This window comes from Sciurus vulgaris (genome assembly GCF_902686455.1).
Source record: "Sciurus vulgaris genome assembly, chromosome: 10".
Classification (NCBI taxonomy): Eukaryota; Metazoa; Chordata; class Mammalia; order Rodentia; family Sciuridae; genus Sciurus; species Sciurus vulgaris.
Window position 1 is genome coordinate 65,348,350 of NC_136470.1, and position 24,794 is coordinate 65,373,143.

Sequence of the window (24,794 nt, forward strand, 5' to 3'; positions counted from 1 at the left end):
AAAAAAAAAAAAAAAAAAGTTGCAGTTGTTTGTTGACATTCTGAATGCTTCTAAGTAAAGACAATTTTTTTTTAATTAAAAAAAGTTATGAAATAGACCACAAATGAATAGGAAAGGTAATCTAATTTACAAGAAAGTCAACAGTTTCTCTAGAAAACACTTTTAGGACCAAAAAAAAAAAAAAAAAGAAGAAGAAAGAAATTGTTAAAATTATATTATTTGGGGGTTGGTTGTATAGCTAAGTAGTGGTGTACGTACTTGCCTAAAACACAAAAGACCCTGAGTTCAATCTCAGCACTACAAAACCAGTATATAAATGTAAAAATTTTGAAGTGTATGTGTGTATATGTCTATATACATAATATGTATGCTGACATTTTTGTGAAAGTAACTTATGTATCTTAAGTTTGCTTCAAAATAACTGGAGGAAGGGTGTAATCAATTGGATATTCACATTGATAATCAGTGAAGCTGAGCGATGGACACAGATTTATTATATTATTATCTCATATGCAAATTTGGGCTTTCCCATTAAAATTTAAAAAAATAAAAATATAAACATTTTGTATTTTATTATTTTCAAACTAAAATAAATCAAATTCTGATGGAATTTTTCTCATTTTCTCTTCCCGCAATATCTTGAACAATAATTAGTAGATGTAAAGGTCACGTCTTCTCTCCATCACTTTAGAATCATCACAGGGAAGAACAGAGAAAGACAAGGAATCTAACTCTTAATTTGCAACATTCTCTCCCAATAGAAGTAGTTCTTTTAAAAAACAGATTGGGGGCTGGGGTTGTGGCTCAGTGATAGATCACTTGCCTAGTATGTGTGAGACACTGGGTTCAATTCTCAGCATCAAAAAATAAATTAAATAAAGGTATTGTGTCCATCTATAACTAAAAAAAAATTAAAGAAAAAAACCCTGTCTCTTAAAAAAAAAAAAAACAGATTAGACAAAATCCTTTAAAAACAGCAACAAATTTAGTCCTCAGTTTGAAAAAACATTTACTGAGAAGTGTGAAAATCTTGATATGGGAGTAGGAGTATTTCTTTTTTAAATACAATACTAGAAAGCCTTCCATGCTTCTTCCTAGGGAAAGGTGAGGATCAATGCTCATTGTTTATTCTTTATCGAAAGAAAAATAGAAAAAGGAAGACAAAAACCATGATAATTTACCAAAGCTAATAACTCTTACTAATAAATATGCAGTAAAATGCACAACAAAAGAATAAATAAATAATATATAGTCATCTGAGGAGAAAAAAGGCTGGAAATATTCATATAAACATGCACACATTTAGTCCCTATTTTCCAGCTCTAGACTATTACTGTTAATAGCAAAACTGAATGACTTTACTGTTTAAAATGTGGTGAGAAAACAAGGTGAAAGTAGGCGAATAAAGAAACAGCACCTCAGCTGACTGACTGTTAAAGCAAACTTTTAATCCTGAAATGAAAGCTCAGAAGGGAAATTAAACTGGATTCACATGGGGTGAAAAGAGTGACATGGAGCTTTTACTCAAAGTATTTAAGCACATAGTAAAGACTACACAGTGACTTGTACAATCGAAATGAAATTAAACAACTATGTAAAAATAGTATGGAAAAATAATATGTAGCATAAAAATATATCTGAAGAATACATTCCAGAAGAAAACCTAATTTAAGAAACAAGAGATAATTTAATCTTAAAAATACAAATAACTCAATAGAAAATGGTCAAAGGATATGAAAACATGACACACAGAAGAATACCAAATGTTTAAAGAAATGTATGAAAATTTTTTCATTCTTATATATAAACATACCATTTTCCCTTATCAAATTGACAAACTTAAAAATTACCTAATACTCAGGGCCAGTGAGCATATAGGAAATAGATAGAACACATGTTGGTGGGAAAATAAATAATGAAAATATTTGAATGGCAGTTTAGAAATAACTCTCAAATTTCTTAATATTGAGTAAACTCTACCTGCAGAAATTTACATTATGCAAAAAGGATATAATTCCTTGCATATAATTTGATAATAATTTAGTGAAATTAGCAATTAACATGAAAAATATTACAGAAACTTTGTAAACACATGGTGATTTAGCAATATACTTTTGAATAATGAATGGGTTATAGAAGAAATAAGGTGACAAATTAAGAAAATTATTCAAAGCAAATGAAAATAGGGATACAACATATTAGAACTTCTGGGACACTATGAAGATCATCCTAAGAGGAAAGTTTATGGCTATGTGTGCCTGCATAAGAAAATTAGAACGATTCCAAATAAAAAATCCAATAATGCATCTTAAGGACCTATTACAAAACTACTTACAAAACCAATAGAAGGAAGAAAATAAGATCAGAGCCAAAATCAGTAAGTAGAGAAGTAAAAAATACAAAGGATCAATGAACAAAGTGTTGGTTCTTCAAAAACATAAACGAGATTGGTAAGCCCTACCCAAGAAAAACTAACCAAAAGAAAAAAAGAAAAAGAAAAAATTAATAAAATTGAAGATGAAAAAGGAGAAATCACCATAGACATAATAGAAATTCAGGGGGTCATTAGGGACTATTTTGAAATCTTATACTGTAATAAATTGGAAAACCTAGAAGAAATTGATGCATTTCAAGACACATATGACCTGCCAAAATTAAATCAAGAGAACCTAGAAAACCTAAAATGAAAATAACTAGCAATGAGATAGAAGGAGTAATATTAAAAAGTCTTCCAACAAAGAAAAACCCAGAATCTGATGAATTCTCAGCTGAACTCTACCAACCCTTTAAATGAAAACTAATACCAATGCTCCTCAAATTATTCCATGAAACAGAATAGTTTGGAGCCCTTCCAAATTCATTCCATGAAGCCAGGATCAACCTCATACCAAAACCAAACAAGAAAACATCGAGGAAAGAAAATGATAGACCAATAACATGGATGAACTTAGGTGTAAAAATCCTTAAAAAACATTAGAAAATTGTATTAAAAAACATATTAAGAAGCTTGCACATCATGACCAAGCTTCTGACCAAGCTGGTTTTATACCAGGGTTGCAAGGATAGTTTATACAAATCAATACATGCAACTCACTACACAAACAGAATTAAGGACAAAAATCACTTAGTCATCTCAATAGATGCAGGGAAAGCCTATGACAAAATTCAGCAATGATTCATGATAAAAACAATGAAGAAACTAGGGACATAAGAAACATACTTCGATGTCATAAATGCTACATACAACACACCAAAAGCAACATCATGGCGAATATGGAAAAACTGGAAGCATTTCTTTTAAAATCTAGAATAAGACAGGGATGTCCATTCTTATCACTCCTGTTCAATATAGTGCTAGAAATTCTAGCTAGAGCAATCAGACAAGAGAAAAAAAAATAGGAAATGTAGAAGTCAAATTATCACTATTTGTAGATGATATGATTCCATACTTAGACTATCCAAAATGCTCCACCAGAAGACCGCTAGAGCTAATTTTAAAATTTAGCAAAGTACCAGGTTACAAAATCAGCATACAAAAATCAGTAGCTTTCTTCTCCACCAATAATAAATCTGCTAAGAAAGAAATAAAGAAAATAGTCCTATTTGTAATAGCCTAAAAAAAAGGAATAAATCTAATCAAGGAGGTGAAAGAAGTCTACAACGAAACCCAGAGACTATTTAAGAAAAAAATTGAAGGCATAAGATGGAAAGACCTCCCATGTTTGTGGACAGGCAGAATTAATATTGATAAAATGGCCATATTACGAAAAGTAATATACAGATTCAATGCTATCCCCATTAAAATACTAATGGCATTCTTCATAGAACTAGAAAAAACAGTCTTAAAATTGATTTGGAGGAATAAAAGAAAGACCCAGAATAACCAAAGCAATTCTAAACCAAAAAAACAATGCTGGGAGGTATTAAGTCCAAGGCTTAGCATCTAGGCAGCCATTTTAAATTCTTACCATAAGTTCTTCCTGCCCTAGAGGTGTACTTACAGAAAAAAAGGAGTTAAAATGTAACTTCCCACCTCTCATTAACCACCCCACTAGAACATCATTACTTGTCCTGTCAGCCCGTGGTAAGTTCTTATGCAAGCAGCTCATACGCAAGCCATCCAAAATGCCCCATAAAATAACCCAGAGCTAAGTTTTCCTGTCCCTCTCGCTTTTCGCCCGAGTAATGACCTTTGTCAGACCCTGATTGGCAAATAAAACTTTGTACATGTGGATCTCCTCACCTGGTGCCTGCATTGCTCATTCGGGTCGCATTTTCCTTTCATTTTGGTGCCAAGACTCGGATTCGAACCCAGGCTGCATTTTCCTTTCAGGAGGCACTGCAATACTTGACTTTAAATTATACTACAGAGCTAGAGTTACAAAAACTACATGGTACTGCCATCAAAAGAGACACATAAACTAATGTAACAGAATAGAAGACATAGAGGCAGAGCCACTCAGGCACAGGCACAGATATCTGGTCCTTGACAAAGGCATCCAAAACATAACTTAAAGATAGCCTTTTGAACAAATGGTGATGTGAAAACTGGTTATCCATATGTAGAAGAATGAGACTATATCCTTATCTCTCACCCTGAACAAAAGTCAACTCAAAATGGATCAAAGAGCTAAGAATTAGACCAGAAACTATAACTATGCAACTCCTAAAAAAAAAAAAAAAAAAAAAAAAAAAAAAAAAAAAACCTGAACACCAAATACACAAATAATCTCCTTAATAAATGGGAAAATGAACTAAATAGACACTTCTCAAAAGAAGAAATACAGATGGCCAACAAATATATGAAAAAATTTTCAACATCATTAGCAATTACAGAAAAGCAAATCAAAAAGTATCATGAGAGTTCATCTCATCTCACTGCAGTTAGAATGGCAGCCATCAAAAATACAAACAATAATAACTTCTGGAGAGGATGTGGAGAAAAAGGAATACTTTTATACAGATTAGGGGCAGTGAGGAATTAGTTGTTTTAAATATTAAGAAAATTCAAAACATATTTCAGAAGTGAATCTAGAGTTTAGTTCATGCTATTTCATTGACTTGCTTTCACATTGGATACTCATCTTTTCCTTCATACGGAAGATTAATGTTGGGGATTTTTAGGATATCCAAGGATACTCCCACCTCTCAAACATTATTACAGAGTTTTCCTTTATTTTTCACCCAGGAGCATTTAAATATTTTTTATTTTATTTGTTTTAATTAGTTGTACATGACAGTAGAATGCATTTATATATTTTGATAGATCATACATAAATAGTGTGATTTCTAATTTTTCTGATTATACATATTGCAGGATCACATCGGTCATGCAATCTTACATGTACATGAGGTAACAATGTCTGATTCACTCTACTATCATTCCTTCCCCCATACCCCTTCCCCTCCTTTCACTCCCTCTACCTAAAATAAAGTAATTCTATTATTCTTCCCTATCCCATCTCCCTTATTGTGAATTAGCTTCTGAATATCAGAGAAAACATTTGGCCTTTGGTTTTTTGTGTTTGGCTTATTTCACTTAGCATGATATTCTCTAACTCCATCCATTTACCAGCAAATGCCAGAATTTCATTCTTCTTTAGAGCTGAGGAATATCCCATTGTGGGTACGTATGTATGCGTGTGTGTGTGTGTGTGTGTGTGTGTTTGTATAAATGTGATATATATATATATATATATATATATATATATCATATTTTCTTTATCCATTCATCTGTTGAAGGGCATTTAGGTTGGTTCCACAATCTAGCTATTATGAATTGAGCTGCTATAAATATTGATGTGGCTGTGTCACTGTAGTATGTTGATTTTAAATCCTTTGGGTATAAACCAAGAAGTGGAATAACTGGGTCAAATTGTGGTTCCATTCCAAGTTTTCAGGAGCATTTTGATGGTGGTTTTTTTCAATATCAGTGTAATACTGATGATGAATTTCACATACCAGAGACATGTCTTCTCCTAGCTCTGCCTCTAACCCCTTGCATATACAGCTACAGGAAAACTGTAAAAGTGTAAAGGAGAAAGGGCTTCAAGTCAAGATTCTTCCAAACCATCCTGGTGAATGATGGTGCCATTTACATAGATAGGAAGAACAGGAGAAATAACCCACTTCAGTGTGAAAATAAAAACTGAAATTTGAGACAAGTTAAGCTTGAAGTGCGTATGGGGCATTCAGTTAATGACCGCCAGAGGTAATCTGTTTGTGTCTGCAGATATATAAAAATACTATGAAATGGATTGAAGCTATATATCTGAAAGTCACCAAAATATAGATTATGGTTGAAATGAAAGCCATAAATATAATCACACAAGGACATGTATGATATGAGAACAAGAGAGGGCTTTTTTATAAAAAAAATAACCAGCATATAGAGACAGAAAGGAGAAGAACCTGAAAAGGAAGAGCCCAAGTCAAGACAAGAACCCAAAAACATCATGGGCCAATTGGAAGAACAGCAGTTTTAAAAGAAAGTGGTGATCAAAACTGCCAGAACATCCAAAATATAAATTAAGGTCAAGATGATTTCTAGTTCATCAAATTTGACAGTCTTATGATTTGTGGACAGAAGTCAGTTTTCAGTGAGTTCAATCTGTGGTACCAAAACAAAAATAAACAAACAAACAAACAAAAGAAAACCACACACACACACACACACACACACCAAAAAAAAAAAAAAAAACAAAACAAAAAAAACCTGAAAGGTTTTTTAGAAATATTTAGGAGCTAATAAGATAAATGGATTTTCAAATTTTACTTAAAACATTATACTGTGATGTAAATATAGTGTCTGGCTGAGAGTACAGAACTGACACAAAGAGAAATGGAAACAAACAAAAATTGAAATATTTTGCAGAAAAATCTCATATACTTCTACTGTCATCATTAAGGTTACTAGAAATCTAAAGGACTAATCCTAAAAGGAATTATAATGGCTTTGCTATATCAACTCGGGGAGGAAAAAAAAAAAAAGTTTACTTGAGTTTCTAAATAAACAGCAAAATTAGGCTAAACAGATAAGGTTTCAAATGATTTCAAGAGAATAAAAAGTAAAAATTCAGAGGGCAACAGAAACTTGGAATGCACTAATGCCTAAAATTCTAAACATAAACAGAAGGCTGTTCAGACACATTAATAATCAGATATTGGTAGTTTAAGAAAGGTGTACTTACTTCCTTGGGCCTGTAATGTCTGACTGACCATTGGTGTAGGTACTATATAAGAGACTCAGGTTCCAGATTGGTGATAGGAATAGTTGAGGTCTAAGGTGCCTTTAACCTCTGTGATGCTATAATTTTATGATTCATTGAGATACTTTGCTAAAACATAAGGCCACAATATATTTTGGGATGGTCAAGCAGGAAGATTATATGTTCTGACCAAGGAGAATAGTCAACACAAATAAAAGTAAGTGTCAATATTTTACATAATCCATACTTCAATAAAGGACAACAAAAATACCAAAAATGGTAAATTAGGAAATATACATTACCAAGTGGATAATATTTATGACTCCAACTAATTAACAGAAGACCATATTAGAGTGGCAAAAACAAAGGCTTCATTTATCCATCCATCAAACATTTGCCTAGTGTCCAGTGCATACAGTACTGGACACTATGTGAGAGTCATGAATAAAGTAGACTATTTCTGTCCTTATAGATATTTCAGTTTACTACAGGGCAAGGGTGGGCAACAGATGGTAAGCAAACAGGCAAAATAGTTTATTGCAAATTAAGATCCCTTGACATACCTAACAGAGATTCAGGCAAGGGGAGATGGTAACAGTTATAAAAGTTAGTTGAGACTTCAAGGAAAAGAAGTATCCAATAATACAGAAAGCCAGAGTAGGGACCAGCATATATGAAGTCTCCAAAGAAGAAAAGCACTTGACAATATCTATGAATAAAAAGGAAATCAATGTGGCTAGAATGCAGTGAGAGGAAAATGAATTGAATGAGGTTAAAGAGAAATGAAAAGACAAACCATACAGAAATTTACTCTAAGTGAAATGGGAAGCCACTGCAGAATGAATGATATAATCTAAGAGCAAATCTTCTACCTAAAACATGGACTGAAGACAGCAAGATAGTGTAAAGTCCTGTTATGGTCCAGAAGGTGATCTCAGTGACCTCCATTACGAAGGCAGTGATGTGGGGTCTGGGGTTGTGGCTCCTTGGTAGAGTGGTTGCCTGGCATATGTGAGGCACTGGGTTCAATCCTCAGAACCACATAAAAATAAATAAATAAAATAAAAGTATTGTGTACATCTGCAACTAAAAAATTATTTTAAAAAAGAGCTAAAGATAAAAAAGAAGGCAGTGGTGTAGAGAAAGTTCAACTGAGAGATTTGTTACTTGTATTCTGAATCACTTTGGTTATTCTAAACTCTCTGAGCTTTAATTTATCTGCTATAAAATAGGGTGAATTGTATCAATTCAAAGATGTTCAGAGCATTATGTGAGATAAGGCATGGAAAGTACTGCAATAAGGTAAATTGCAATAAATCTCATTCTTTTACCAATAATTTATTTTAATATAATGTCTACTTCAATTTTAAATAGTGATCACAACTAAACATCTACTCATATATAAACTGTTTGGCTTTCAAATGTGTATATAACTCCTCAGATAACCAAAGAAATGTTTACATATTTGATTTATGAAATATTTGAGGTTATAATAAGTAGATCTTAAGGCATTGCCCAATTTATTACAACAAAAACCCATAAGAGATGAAAGATCATATTAATTTCAAGTATATTGTATCAAACCTTTTAAAATGTATTCATTTAAAAGCAAAGAATTAAAAACAAATTCTTCAGAATAAAATCATTCTCAGTTAAAATGGGACTACTGGCTCAAATGCATTGACTAGTGGCTTTCCCTATGTCCACACTCCCGCTTGACAGGTACACATACACAACTCGAGCCTGTTTAATATTTGCAAAGGAATGACTGACAAGAAGAAAGAAATAAGTAAATAAGTTGCATGAACTGTGTATAATTAAACATTCCTCAAATTCTTTAAACAGAAATTTCAATACCATGGAGATCCTTGAAATGAAGACAGATAAATGTGACCAATTATAGCAAAACATCTCTTGCCAATTTAGAGAAAACTTCCACAAAAATGATAAAAATCTTATTTCAAAATTATATTATAAATATGTGTCCTCAGTTCAAAAAGTATCATACCCTTTAAAATAGAACAAAAGGAAAATTGGTTGAGGGTTCTATGTAAGAACACAAGGAATCTTCCTTTCTGAACAATGGAAGGAATGGCACTTAAGGAAGGGGGCTGTGGCAAATGAAAGACTCTTTTGTTTGTGTCTTCCCTTTATACATGTATAAAACTGAACAACAACCCAAAACTATAAATCCCAGGGCTTAATTATACTGCCGAAAACTTGTTTCTGAGAGTTATTGTCAGATCTTGCTTCTAAGTCTCTGGATAACTATCTTTTAAGGAAGACTATGTACCCCTTCCTTAAAAACAAAAGGAAAAACAAACACACACCTTAAATATTCTCAAAAGAGAAGTGTAAGACTCTCCATCACACAATATTTCTGTAGAATGGAGTGTTCGATCCTGCATATACAGAGATTATATCTAAAGCATTTTTAAAGTGATTTAAAATGTCAGCAATGCTCATATATTTGCACTTCTCACTCATTTCAGGACAAAATGTGCATGTTTTGAAGGCAGATGACCTAAGTTGAGATTTGGTTTTGGGAAAAAGCACAGAGTTTAATTTCTTGGCAGGCCAAGTAAAAACAGGACCCATGAGCAGATATTGATCCCCAGATTCTTATTACAATACAGAACAAAAAGTCTGCTGAAGTGCTGAAACAGATTTTGTGAAAGCTATTAGAACTCTTTGCCTTCATCCCAACAGCAACATGAATTTAAAATGACCATAATTCTAAATACAAACACATTCCTAAAACTTTTTAAAAATAGCTGTAATCCTTGGGTTATGTCAATTCAATGAAGAAATAATATTGATAGATAGCCTTTGGCTATGTCAATACAATAATGAAGAAATAATATCAATAGATGTAAGTTAATGTTTTCCAGACTTTTTAAAAATACACATTGATTTCCAAATGGTTTGTTTGTCCTATTGAAAGGGAAAATTTAAACCACCTATTTATTCACAATAAGTTCAGCTACCTATTTATCTTTAATTCCATTAGATAATGCTGAAAACAGAAAGATGTCTTTAATCTGACACTTGAAAATACTTTCTTAACAAACACAAACTTGAATAAACTCTTATACTATGGAATTTTCAACAACTCATTTCTCTCTCTGTATTTCCTCTTCATTATTTTTCTTCCTTCTCAATTTCTTTGTACTCTCTACAAATTTTATATATCACTTCTGCTCTTTCTTCCTTTTCTTTCTCTCCTTTGTTTTGATTCTTACATTACACTACTGGTAGACTCATAGAAAAAAATGATGCAAAAATACAGCAAATCTTTTTCTTTCATATCAGAAAAATCATTAACCAGTATTTCCAAGCATAGGTAGTTTAATCACATAAGTTCAATTTGGATTTTAATGATTCTAGGTTATATTTCTTTATTTTCTGAAACAGATATTAAGTAACTTAATTGGAAGATTAATATATTTTACTCTATAATTTTTTGAGAAAGTAGTCATTTATATTTGATATTTACATCCTATTTCCCTACTATGCTACATAGTCTAATTTGTAGTGCATGGAATGTTTTATAGCTCACCACTTCAGCAAAATTAAATCAGAGGATTACCATTAGCAGAAGGCAAAGTTGGTCCAGGCAAAAATGGAACTGATAGTGTTTGTCTTTAGTCTCCCCCCACCTTTTCCTCCTTGTAATAAACTCAAACTATTAAGTTTCATTTTTTCCTTTACTGAGTCAATAATTGTTTACTGAATGCCAACAATTTGCCAGGAACAATGGTTAAGTGTTATTGATAAAGAGATGAATTAAGCTTTCTCTGACTTGGAAGAGCTTACAAACTAGGTAGAGAGGCAGGAATGTAACTGCAATATAATGTGATAAGGTCACAACAAGAGTAAAAACAGATTGCTATTCTCATTATACACCTGCTGCTCAAGAGTCCTCTACTTTATCCCTTGAATTTTCCCTGAACTTACAACCTATTTCTCTATCTTCTGCATTAAAACTTACCTGTCAGTAAATCCCACTTTCCCTAAGGCATATCTCTTGGGAAAACAACCTCACAAATTAACTTAAACTGAATATGAAAAGAATAAAAGCTACATACTACATCTCTTATATTTTAACAATTCACTTCACTTGAAAAGAACTGATTGCCAGTGGTTGGAGTTTCAAGAACCATATAGTACATACAGCAAGCTGTTAAAAAAGAAATTTTAAGAAGGTAGTCCTAATAAATCTTAAAATCACAACAGCGAAGAATTAACTATTCAACAAAAAATTTCCATTTACGTGTCTGGGAACTGTTATTATTATTTAAAACAATATAGCATACTAGGTACTTAGTAAGAAAATACAATATAATTTAATCACTACTGTTAGGAATGGCAGTTGTGTTCAATAACTACTATTACTCAAATAGTTATTGAATTGATTTAAAATTACATGTTTGCCTTTTTCTTTGATTTATTATGAAGATTTACCTCAGATACATAAGTAGGTATTGTTTCCTAGTTGCAAAAGCATGATTTCCAAAATTATAAGACTAAAATGTAATCAGAAATATTTAAATATATGAAGAAAATGATTCATGGGATCAAAAAATTAGAATTGTACATACTGAGGAAAACAAATTTAACGTAATATCTTTTGGAAGAAATTAATATCTGTAGGACCTGGGTTGCCTCCCATGTAACATGAAGGATTTAAATCATAATAAACTTTGCCTCTGCTTATAGACTTGATATATATGTAAATAATTTACATAAATCATTCCCAATTTTCCTATCACATGAAATTTTACAAGTTCCATCATAATTAGAGAATCTGTATAAGTAAAAGCATATCCTTTTATATTTCTTTCCCCAGTACTAATGCAATGTTTAACTCAAAGTAAGAACCTGTGTAAAAATTCAGTTGGCTGACTACATGGATTGAAGATTGGATAAATAGAAAATTATGTTGATGGAAACGAATTTTGTGAAGTCACGGGCATATCTAAGTATCTGAAGATTTAATGAGAGATAATGACAGAAATGAGGAATGAATGGGAGATTTTTTTTGAGTATCTTTTGCTTTTTTAAAACAGATTTCAAGGTTCTATGAAAAAAAATGATATTTATTTGGGGAGTCAAGAACAAGAAATTTAAAAATGCATAAATCTGAAGTTGAATAAAAATTCATTTAAACTAGAATAATTTATGGCATTTCTCTTCATCTACTTTCTGTAGATTTATGAATGTTCTCTATCCTATGTGTACTGACACTCTTGTCCCAAATTATGCCTGGCAGTTTGAAATCATTTTGTCTACAACATATAAAGACCTTGCTTGCTCTATGAAATATATTCCAGATCTTATCTCACCAAAGTTTTCTAGAAATTAATTGTTCAACTTACTTATTTAAAACTCAGTTTCCTTACCTATAAAACTGTAAGATCTACATTATAGAGTTATTGTGATAATCAGAAGAACTCTGCATGTCATAGTTCCAGTTATTATATCAATCCGCTATCATTATCTTTCTGAGTTCAATCCCTTCACTTAAGTACTCCATTTTGTAATCTTCCAAAGTTTCTGGAACTTTGCTCTATCAATTATCATTTCTCTATCTCCTTACCTTCAATACTTATCTTCAATACTTGTCATCTCTACTGGCTCTTTATTTTTCCAAAACATATAAATCACCTTTATCCAACTACAAACTGCCGTTGGCACTGCACCTCTTATTAGCAACATCTCTCCCTCCTTTTCTCACCTGTCATTGACTAAATAAGAAAAAAAAAGTCAAAGTATTTATTTTTCTACATGAAAAACACTTGTGATTTTACAAAGAAAAGTATAGAAAATAAAATGCAACAATAACAATATAAAAAAATTACCTGTTGTTAACCACGGACATTTATTTCCTGGTAAAATAAAATTATGTAAATTGGACTCATTTAAAGTTTTGAAACTCAATATTTCTACCAATAGCATTGTACTTTATGAAAATTATATTAAAATAGTATTTTCAGGACTGCATAATACCCTATCATATGAATGAAATATAATTTATCCACTGCTACATTTAGATATTTGGGTTGTTTCAAAAATTTTACTACTAAAAATGGTATGGATAAACATGCTTATACATAAGTCTTTATAAATCTCTATGAATGTTTACATAAATAATTCCCTCATGTTACAATTACTGAGTTAAGATTAAAAAAAAAAAAGTAAATACATTTATCTTTTTGATACAAGCTAAAAACCTTTTCTTTACCCAAGGGAAATTTGTCCATTTACATTTATATTCAAAATGCTATGTTACTGATGAAATTAGTAAAGAAAGCAAATTGTTGTTAATCAGGTGCTTTTATGCATAGTCTAGCCATTCCTATACAACACTTTCTCCTTTGACAATCTCCTTATAAGCTTCACAACTAACCAATGTATTGATGACTTGATGACTTTCAAATCTCTCTCTTTAGGTTGAACCTCTCCCTTGAGCCTCAGAGTTCAATGTCCAAATACTTCTTGACTGTATTCTATGGTGTGCCATGTAATTATGTCAGATTCTAAGTGAACAAAAATAAACTATTCTTACCTTTCAAAATGCTTTGAAAATATTACCCAATCCTCTGAATCACAGTATAATCATACCCTTAATCTCCCAGCCTGGAAAGTCAAAATTGATCCTAAGCTACTTTTTCTCTCTTACCACTACAGCCAAGCCATCAATAACATTAGTAAATTCACTTTATATGACAACTAAGATAATCACAGCATGTATTACTAGAGTCCTGATTCTAAATATTATTTTAAAATCTTTTTCCATACTGATACCAGAATGACATTTTTAAAATAAAAACTACAACAGATTGTTCCTCTGTCTTAGAACACTTAATGGAGGAAAAACAAAAGAACTTAGAAATAGATATGATAATAGTATTTTAAAATTAAGCTTAATAACCAATGATAATTCTAGGACTGGGGTTGTAGCTCAGTGGTAGTGCGAGTGTGAGTCACTGGGTTCGATCCTCAGCACCACATTAAAAAAATAATAATAATAATTAATTTTAAAAAATAAAAGTACTGTGTCCATCTAGAAGTTAAAAATTTTTTAAAAAGGAATCAATGATAATTCTAATCAAATCACATGGAAAAATGCTTAAATATACAAAATAAAGAATAAACAAAAGAATAAAAATAAGAAAATAAAGTAATAAGACAAGTACTACTAATGTTCATAACATGTTAAAATACTTTAAAATAGTATAAAGAAACATAAACTAATAAAATTGAAAATTTCAATGAAAGGTATAACATTTTAAGAAAACAGAAATTTTCAAAATCAATTTTATAAGTGGAAATTCTAATAGACCAGAAACTTAAAAATTAGTTGCAGTTTTCCAAAACAGATGATTTTAATGGTGAATCCCTTTAATTTTTTTTAATTTAACAGATAAAATGATGTATATTTACCATACACATTATAGTAAGTATACATTCATTGTGGAATGATTAAATCTACTTCATGAGCATATGTGTTACCTCTGTTGTGTGAGAATACATTCACTCTCTTAGCATTTTTCCAATACATTATTAACCATAGTCACCATGTTGTAAGATAGATCTGATGAATGTATTACATCGATTTCACCCAAATTTTGAAACTTTTGACCAGCATCTCCCAAACCCAATTTTAATGGAAAACTAAATGTCATTAAATGTTCAAGAATCAGAAAAAGTCAAAAGCAATTTTTAAAAAGGTTTCCAAATTTATTTTCTATGGCAGTACAACTCTGATGACACAACTTCACAGGAAAATACATGAGGCTCTTCAGCAACACAATGTGGTTCCTCTGAATTGAGATGGGATGAAAGTGTAAAACACACCAAGTTTTTAGTACTTATTGTAAAAACATAACAAAACAAAACCCTCTAAAGTATTTCACTAATGCTTTTTCTTGATAATATGTTGAAATGATTATACTTTGGCTTTATCAGTTTAAAGAGAATAAATTATTAAAATTCATTTCATCTGATTTTTACTGTTTAAACTGTCACAATTAAAAAAATTTAATTATGTGTGTAGCCAACATTATATTTCCATTGAACAATTGTTACTATAGACCATCTTATTTATAAATAAGGATACACAACACCTATATAAATTAATATAAGCAAAACATAATAATACATAATGATCAAGAATGTTCAATATGGTTCACCATTAGGATCTTTATTAATATAATTTGTACATGATAAATTCATATAGTAAATAAAAATATGATAAAGAAAAGCAAGCATTTTTAAAAAGGCATCTTATAAAAATTAACTAGTATTCTTGAATTAAAAACTCTCAATATACTGACTAGAATAAATCCTTTACACATAACCAAGAATATCCAATTAAAAAATGGTTGACACTACACTTAATGGTGAAAACAACAGACATTCCCACTCAAGCTGAAAGACATACACTTCCTTATACCTAGTATAACTTGAAAAATCTAGAAATACCATACAACAAAACCTGAAAATTGTAAATATGAGAGAGGAATCAACAGAATTATCATTATGCAAGTAAACACAAGTTATATTAGAAATCTAAGATAATAAACTAAGAAACTACTAGAATAAAAGAAGTTGCTTATTTACCATATATATTATACATAAAATGCTGTTTGATAAAGATATATATATGTATATATATATACATATATATATCTTTTCCACTATACTAAGGACAGCCATAGGAAAAGCACAGTCTATTATTACTAACAATGTCACATTAAAATAACAGATAAGAGCACTTCAAGAAGTGATGGACCTATGTAGAAAAACATTTCTAAAAATGTTTCTGTATCTCAAATATATTTAGACATCTTCTAAATGGAAAAAAAAATATGTTAATTCTCCTCCCAAACAATTCATAAATTTAATGGAACCCTTTTCAGGTGTCAAGTGAAATTGAAGGGTAAGATGGGAATGAGGGAGCTTAGTGAAATTATTCTAAATTTTCCATGAAAGAATCTATAAATAAGATTGGCCAATAACTCTTTAAAATAATAAAAGGAAATTCAGTATCAGGTTTAAATTGCATTGCAAAAGCCACAATAATCAAAATAGCATAGTCCAAGTAAAGAATACAGAAAAACTGGTACAAATTCAGAGAAAAAAATTAAAAGGTTGGAAATAAAATAGAAAGGCTAGAAACAAACCCATTTGTAAATTAAGTATTTAGCATATGATAAATAATGCATTTCAAATCAGTGGGGAAAACATAGATTTTTCAATTGATGGTGCTGGGACAACTGGTTAAATATTTAGCACAGAGTAAATTTAGAGCCTATCTCACACTGTATATCAAAATAAAATTCCAGATGGTTTAAAGAGTTACATGTAAACAATGAAACCATAAAAAAAAAACTAGAAGCAAATATAGGAGAATTTTTAATCTTATCTTGAGTTGGAGAAGGTCTTTCTAAGTATAAAAATAAAGGCAGAAGCCATAAAGGAAAATGTAATAGAGTTTTAGAAAACAGTATATTTGAGCACATAAAAAATGAAAAGGTCTATATAGCAAAAACAAACAAAACTGAAAGGTATGCAATAAATTTTGAAAATAAATATTTGCAACATATGACAGAACACTATGTAGCAACTGAAAATAATGTCTTGTGAAAAATGGTTAAGAACCTGGGGAAAATGATAAGCATCCACTGTTAATTGAAGACTATTTTAGAAAACAGTCCATATATACATATATAATATGAATATAGTCAATATGTATTCACTAGGTTTATGTTTTTGAGGTCACTAGTCAATATATAAGTATACATATTTGACAATATATATACTGCTTTCTGACAATACACCCAAACACATATATACATATAAACATATGCATGTTTGGGTATAATGGTGTCCCACACATCATCTCCATGCTTTCATTAATGCATTCTCCTTTGACTAAAAAGATCTGTCTTCTCTGGTTGTCCATTCACTTCCTATTCATCTTCCAGGGATCATTTCAAACATATCTTTAGGCATCAAGAAGCTTCTGATGATGGTTTGAATACGTACCTTTCCTTTGTTTGCCTATAGCAAACTGTTGCACACATTGAAATTAGTTCTATAGAATATTAGTATTATCTGTTTACATAGATTACCCTACCCTATGATTAAAGTTTCTCAAGAGAAAAGAAAATATATTACCTCTCTCTGCATGCCCAGTTTCTAGCACTATATTTGTTGAGTAATACACATTCAAAAGATATGTTTGAATTTATTGCTGAATTATCTTCTAATTAAAATTATTCCAAAACTGAGCTACTATCAATAAAAAGCCAAACAGTATAAGACTGATCAAATAGTATTAGAATGCTGAAGGAGAGAGAGAGAGAGAGGGGAGACAGGAAAACTTAATGAGAATTCCTTCTTTCCTCCTTTCCAATACATACTGAAGCTTCCTTCAGGGTATAGCTTAGTGAGTCACCCTACAGTATCCTGAGTTTATAACAATCTTTCCAAAAACCTAAATACATAACCACTTAAGGACTATCCCACAACCGAAAATTTATAGTTAGTTAATCATTTCTCACCTATGAATCTATATATGAGTCTTTTCTCCCATGAGAGGTTGAACTCCTTTATTCAATGAGGTCATCACATGTACAATTTGGGTAAATGGCTTAGTACTTTAATATTCAATACATAAAAATTCACTTATAACCTTGGATAATCTTCTGTATGTATACACATACTTATCTTCATAATTCTCTAGGACAGGGAGGGTCAACTCTGATTTCCTCCTTTCCCCATCATCATCCAGAATGATAGCTAGGTACCAGGTATTACTGGTATTACATGGTAGCACAGAAATACTTTGCACTTGTTGTGTATATTCAATACTATGCAATTATAAGAACTTTCATCCGTTCTTCCTCCAATTGTGCTAGTCCACAGAAATTTCCCAATTTCAGTGCAATAGTAGAAGGAATGTTATCACACTTTCCCAGTAAGAGTATATAAGGATATTTCAGTGAACTCATTCCTCTACAAAAGAACAAGTTTCATTACTAACTCTCCAACAGTGGGTCTTCTTGAGTCAGATCAAAGTATTAGGATTTGTTGTTGTTGTTGTTAGTCAAATATTTTCTTCATGTAGCTTAGTCTATACAATGTACCAAAACACACAACCCTATTTACCAGTAACGTCAATTTACTACCATGATGCTTGTTATAGTTCACAGTTTTCCAATAAGATATCTAACCTCCTTTAGATGGAAAATAAAATCATTAGAATTGAATTATTTAATGCCAAGAAGGAAAGTCATCTTTTTCTCCTTATGTCTTTGTTTCACAAAACTATTATCAGACAGTCCATGCAAACAACAAAAAACAAAAAATTATATGGTGTAGTTAATTGAAAAAATGCTTTTGCTGCACAAAGAAATTGACACTAAGTGCTGTATTAGCAAGAAATCAGTGATTTTCAATTGACATTGCACAGGAAATCGTTTAGTGTCAATTGATATTAAATGGGCAAAATTGTACTGAATTAGTACAAAATGATTTGGTGGAAAAAATGTGCTTCCATTAGGTGACTTGATATTAAGTGGGCTCAAATGTAATAAGTTTTAGAGGTCACTAGTCAACAAAAATTAGGGCATGCTATCCAACCCTGAGTACATCAGACTGCTTGCTCTTAACACCCTTATCAAAAGATAAGTTAGTGCCATATTATCATGACAAAACTGTCTTCCTTTGAGCTTTCAGGGGATGTGGGAAAATTCAAATTGCTTAAACAAGCTAAATTAGCCAGTAGTAAGAATCATGACTTCTTGGAACTATTTAGTGGTCCTGATCCTTCAAATTATTTTTTAACAAGGAGAAATAGGTAGGATGGGGAAGGAGAAGTAAGTACATTCAGGGGACATGGGAGGCAGAAGAGGCAAGAGTGAGGATTTTTGAAGCATAGAAAACTATGAAACTCACTTGTTAGTAATATATAAAAAAGGTGTTTAATTAGACATATAAAGAACAATCTACCTAACAAGAGAATACACATTCTTCTTAAGTATGCATGGGATATTTTCTAAGCTAGATATATGTTAGGTCCAAAGTTAAGTCTCCATAGATTTAAGATATCACACAAAGTGTCTGTTCTGACCACAATGGGATACAGTTAGAAATCAGTAGAAGGAAAATTTAAAAATGCACAGACTTGTAAACATTAAACATACTCTTAAAGAAATAATGAATCAAAAAAAATAAATACCAAAGAAATTGGAAAATACCTACAGGCAAATGAAAAAGAAAAGTTTGTCCCTTACTAAAACTTATCCAAGAGCAAAAACAGTACTAAGGAGAAATTTTAAAGTTTTAAACACAACTTACATTAAGTAAGCAACCAAACAAACAAATAAAAAAATCTAAAAAAAAAAAAAAATCTAAAACCAGCAACCTTACTCCATAGCTTCACAGCTTAAGGAACTAGTGACAGAACAAGCTAAAACCAAAGTTAGTAAAAGGAAGAAAAGTAATAGAGAAAAGCAACAAAACCAAGATGGGTTCTTTGAAAAGATCAACAGTTTCAATTCTGGGTACAAAAACAAGACTGAAAACATGGTCTCAAGGAGATAGGTATACATTAATGTTCCTGGCAGCATTATTCATAAGAGCTAAGACACAGAAGCAATCTAAATGTCCATCCATGGACAAATAGATAAACAAATGTGGTACATACAGATAAAATAGAATACTATAGAAGTTTATAAAGGAAGAAAATTCTTACATATACCACAATGTGGTGAACTTTGAACATATTATGCTGAATAAAATAAGCCAAACAAAAGACAAATACTGTATGGGGCAATTTATACTTAGAGCTGTTAAAATCATAGAGACATAAAGTATAACGGTGGTTGCCAGAGGAAGAAAGGGGGAAATAAGATGCTACTGTTCAAGGGCACAGAGTTTTAATTTTATAAGATTAAAATAATTCTGGAGATGTATGTTGGTGATGGTTTCACAACAATGTAAGTATACTTATGCCACCAAACTGGACATTAAAAGTGGTTAAAATGATCGTATCCCATAAGTATGTATAATTTTTATGTTTTTATGTATCAATTAAAAATACTATTAAACTTTAATAATGGTTAAGATAGCAAGTTATATATTATATGTATTAAATTACAATTTTTAAAACTGAGAAAAATGGTAGGAAGTATTTGTGACTTTTTATTTACTTTGTCCCACAACATACATGTGTGCGTGTGTGTGTAAATATATATGCTTTTAATAATGCTGGAGAATTCATCATGGTAATCACTGGGCTTGAAGAAATAGCAATTACCTTTCTTTATCTAATTTTGACCCTGAGCCTGAAAAAAAAAATTATCTGCAAGACCCCTAGACCTCAAAAAACCTCTAGCCCACAAAGTAAACTAAGAACATTTAGAATTAGTAGATAGCATTTCAAAATAAAATTCAGCTTCATCCACAGAGGAACTTAAAATGAATCTAGAGCTACAATTAGGAAAAACTTTAAGAGACAGGGAAATGACTCTGCTTATTCAAAAGGATAACAAAAAAGAAATTTGGATAACCATTAATGTATGGTTTTAAATAATAACTAGTTACTGAGCTCTTATTAATGATAAGCATAATGTTCAGTGTTCTTACTTATGACAATTACTTCACTTAACAATCAGATAAAGTTCTCCTATTTTAGAAGCAAGGATCACAAGACTAAGAAAACTAACCAGAATCACAAATAGTAAGTGGTTGAGTGGATGTTAAACTCACATCTATCCTTCTGTTTCCAAAGTCAGTAATTTTAGGAGATCCAAAATGGTGAACTACAGGGAGGCTGCATCCCTTGTCACTCCGTGACTTGGGATTCAAGCAGAGGAAATACTGTTTTCTCTTTGAGGCAGTCATTGCTGCCCACTGATCCCCTGCTGTTTACCCCCCATTCATCCACCACATTCACCTGCCAGCTGCCAGCATATCACCTACCTTTTTGAGCACATATCACTCACTGATCTCTGCCTACTGTCCACCTTTTGCACATTTGTTCACCTCTTGCCTGCCCATCACCTACCTTTCACCTACCCATTGACCATGGCCTGACATCCATTAGCTGATTAGCTGCTGTTAGCCTGCAGACCTCCCACAGACTGCCAGTGGATTGCCCAATGCCCACTACCACCTGGAAGTCCATTGTCACAGTTACACAAGGTTACATGAGGCGACCACCATCTTGGGACACCCAGTAGGGCCTGCAGGTGTGCCACCACCACTGTTGCCATTTTGGGGCATGGATGCTTCAGTCTGAGGACAGCATCCACAATTCAGAGATATTTTGTCAGGGTACCTGCAGGTCTGGCCTCACCTGAGAAGTTTCTGCTAGGTGTGCTAGTTGTCGCCATCTGGTTGCCTTTTTGCTTCTTTACCCAAGTGGATGTTTTTGTTTTTGTGTTTGATTTTTTGAGTCATTGTACACAAATGGGTACAGCTTCTCATTTCTCTATTTGTTTATGAAGTAGAGTCACACTGTATTTGTAATCATACATGTACATAGGGTAATGATGTTTGTCTCATTCCATTATCTTTCCTTCACCCACCCCTCCCCACCCCTCATTTCCCTCTACACAATCCATCCTTCCTCCGTTCTTCCCTTATCCCTACCCCACCCCCCATATGTATCATCATCCACTTATTAGAGAAAACATTTGATCTTTGGTTTGGGGGGATTGGCTTATCTCTGGATTGTGCAAAAGGCAGTCAGTGGAAGGGTGGGGCTCTGGGGATGGGAAGGATAGTAGAATAAGACAGACATTTTACCCTATGTACATATATGATTACACAACTGGTGTGACTGCACCACGTACAGACAGAGGACTCAGAAGTTGTGCTCCATTTGTGTACAATGTGTCAAAATGCATTCTACTGTCATGTAACTAAGTAGAACAAATTAAAAAATTAAAGAATTTTATTTAGGTAATAAGTGTTTCAAAACTGGGACATAGTTAATGGTTAAAAGTAAAAATTATCTCCCAAGACTATCTGAAGCTAAAATATTCTCAAGCTCAACTGAAGCTGTAAAAAAAGGTAACAGGCTTTTGGAGGAAGTATAAATATATTGGATGAATTAATTTTTAGTGAGAAGGATATTTGAGCAGTGATTAATAGGTTAAGATTAGTTAAAACTCACAACTAAACCTAGATGTAACTATTCCTTTAAATCTTGCTTTGAATGTTATTTTATAATAAACATACCCACTAGATGACATTTATTTTTGTGGTCCTAACAGAGAATTCTATTTGCTTTTCTAAATAGCCCAAATAAGTTGAAAAATATGATTAAAACTTAGCTCAGTTGTCCTAACTATAGAAAACTTAACTACTCAAATGATGATGTTTCACACAGGTACCATCACTACCTACATAGTCACATATTACCAAATTCTGGTTATATGTATTTTTTTAAGTCAGCTTTTTAGCAGTAAAATTTCAATCTCAAGCAATCCATGATGATAAATGGTCATGAGGTCAAAGATCTGCAAGTAAAATCTAGGTAAGTTTTCAGGTGAGTTATCCAGTATGCATCAATCCAAAATATATTTGTTAACAACAAACAAATATTATATACCCTTATTATATTATATACCCTTAATTCTGAAGCTACTCACAAACAACCAGTTAACAATTTCCAATAACAGACTTATTCCTTGTGTGCATGATACTACCATGGAACACTCACTATAAGAGCAAATAACATGAGAACTACCATGGCCACATGGGTTTTAGCATTTAAACAGAGAATTAAAATTGATCACAAGTAAATAGATGGACACACAACCAGTCATATTAATAAACATACACTGTATACTTACTTTAGTAAATTACTAAATATTAAGAAAGCAATGAAAATAGCATAAAGTAATTTATTGAATGAACTAAACTCATCTATGTGAAATTTCTTTGATAAATTCGTTGCTACATAAATCAATTTCCTCAAATTTTAATTGTCAAGCCAAAGTATATTTTCTTGAAACAAGTTTGTCCCTAAATGTAAAAAATCACCCAACATCATGGAAATCACAAATTTTAAATCAACATATGTTTGTAGTAAATTAACATTATTGTGTTATATTCAAAGGAAATGCTGAAGTAATGAAATTTAAACTACACTGTAATTATAAAAATATACTATCAACATTTTCTTAATATATCTGCAATATAACAGTGGCAAAATCTGAAAATTTAACATTTCAATATCATATTTTTCTCAGTTTTTAGTCATTGTATGTTTACATGTAATTCACACAATTTTTCACTCTTTTGTTTCAGATTTCTTTTTTCATTCTCCCCCTTTCTGGAGATTACTGACAATTTCTGTGATATCATTACTAGATAATATCACAGTGGCTTGTTACTGTATCCTTGGATAGGAAGAGATAGCATCTTCACTAAGGTCAATATGAATCAACTATGTGATATGGGACTAAAATCTATCAGTTAATCTTAAAATGTCCACGCAGAATAACAATATAGATGACAGTCACACTCAAGTCAGTAATGGTCAAATGACATGAAAAGACTGTGATATAGAATGACTCAGAAAACTACAATATTCTAAGAAGACTAATGAAGGGAGAATCATAACATACAAGGAATGGTAGAAAGAATCAAGGGTGTTATGTGTGGACTATTTATGAGATTAAGGAAATAACTGGAATAAGAAGGGGTCCAGATATTTGAAATTTTCAGATTAGATTTATTCCATGTTCTCAAGGAATATACTGAAATAACAGATTGAGAATACTAGATATAATAGCTTTCAAAACAAATGAGAACTTCTTATCATTAGAATTGCTCACAAATGATGTGTTTTTCTTGAAATATTAGCAATCATAAGGAGACCGGAGATGTTTACACAAATAGTAGAGAGAGTTGGTCTAGGTCACCCTTAGGAGCAGTTTTACCATATGATTCTATGACTCTTCACAAAGCTCAGAACTGAAATGTTTAATGTGGTTGAGCTGTGAATGTTTTTTCTGATGTGCATTTACAAACCTATTTATGATTTGATTTCTTTTATCAGAATATTAAAATGCTGTTCATTTTAAAAATTTTATTTTCCTACAGCTTATCCAATGTCAATTGTTTTTCAAAAGTTGTTTCAAATGGTGATTACCATCCTGAATGGTGTTACCAGGGACTAGGATATGGATTGACAAATAGAGAGATATTAATCAAGGGGTACAAAGTTTGGGATAGACAAGAGGAATAAGTTATAGAAATCTATTGCACAGCATGGTGACTATAATTAATAGAATATGTTGTATACTTAAAAATTGCTAATAGAGTAGATTATGAATGTTCTTAACATGGATAAAATGACAAGTATATGAAGTGATGAATATATTAATAGACTTTAGTCATTTCCAAAGTGTTTTTGTATATATATATCTCAAAACATCAAATTGTATACCATAAATATATATAATTTATATTTGTTAATTAAAATAATACTAAAGACATTCATTTATTTAGTACTGAAGATTGAACCCAGAGACACTTTACCACTGAGTCATATTCCCA

General features: G+C 31.6%; 1 long non-coding RNA gene across 3 annotated transcripts in view; it reads right to left on the reverse strand.

The window, feature by feature from the left end:
* The window catches only part of LOC306670646, a 667,486-nt gene that overhangs the window by 538,474 nt on the left and 104,218 nt on the right, over positions 1 to 24,794 (reverse strand). The gene's annotated exons all lie outside the window — the stretch shown is intronic.